Source organism: Choloepus didactylus, chromosome 27, assembly GCF_015220235.1.
Source record: "Choloepus didactylus isolate mChoDid1 chromosome 27, mChoDid1.pri, whole genome shotgun sequence".
Taxonomy (NCBI): domain Eukaryota; kingdom Metazoa; phylum Chordata; class Mammalia; order Pilosa; family Megalonychidae; genus Choloepus; species Choloepus didactylus.
The window spans coordinates 20,245,348-20,246,527 of NC_051333.1; positions in this window are offsets into that span (position 1 = coordinate 20,245,348).

The window sequence follows — 1,180 nt, forward strand, 5'->3', positions numbered from 1 at the left end:
AGTGATGAATGAAGAAAGGTGGGTCACTTTAAAATAATTGTAGATTGCATCCTTGCCCTAGTAAGCTTAGTAGAAGTGCCACACATTGAAGTTTAGGGAGAAGTGTGCTTTTTTCTTCCCACTTTTTTTTAAACATACAGCGTGATAAAGCTCAGATCCAGCCTATGGGTGCACTTTAGGAAGCAGCTCCGGGGCACCACTCTAAAGTACTACTATGGACAGCAGGATTTTAGTAGGGCATACCCCAATGTTTCCATACTGTGAATGACTTACTGTTATTTCAATTGGGAGGATCACTATGCATAAGCCCTCCCTATTACTCCTTTACACAATGATTTTACAGCCATGAGCCTCTTGTGAATACAATGCTGTACACTTGCATTGGTATCAATAATAGCTCTTATAGAGGAGTTGACTGCATGAAAACTATTTCAAAAGTTAGAGACAACCACAGTTTTCCTTTATATCTTCTACTCAGAATAATGAGATGGCAAAGCAGGTGAAAATGTAGGCAGCATAAATCTCAAACAATGTAAGCATTACAGTTAAATGCACTTTACAGGTTATTATTGGGAAACAGGAATTTCTAACAAGCACTGTTAAAAATATATTTTAGGTGCAATTTTTTAAAATTCAGTTTTATTGAGATACATTCACATAGCATACAATTAACCGTGGTGCACAATCAACTGTTCACAGTACCATCACATAGCTGTGCATACATCACCCCAATCTATTTTTTTGAACATTTTCCTTATACCGGAGAAAGTAAAAACAAGAATAAAAAATAAAAGTAAAAAAGAACCCCAAATCATACTCCCCTCCCACACTATTTTTCATTTAATTTTTGTCCCCATCTTTCCACTCATCCATCCATACACTGGACAAAGAGAGTGTGGTCCACAAGGTTTTCACAATCACAGTCACCCCTTGCAAGCTACATTGTTATACATTGTCTGCAAGAGCCAAGGCACCTGTGCCGCAGTTTGATAGTCTCAGGTATTTACCTCTAGCTATTCCAGTACACCAAACCTAAATAGGGTTATCTATATAGTGCGTAAGAGTGCCCAGCTGAGTGACCTCTTCACTCCATTTGGAATCTCTCAGCCACTGAAACTTTATTTTATTTCATTTCACATCCCCAGTTTTGGTCAAGAAGATGTTCTCAATCCCATGATGT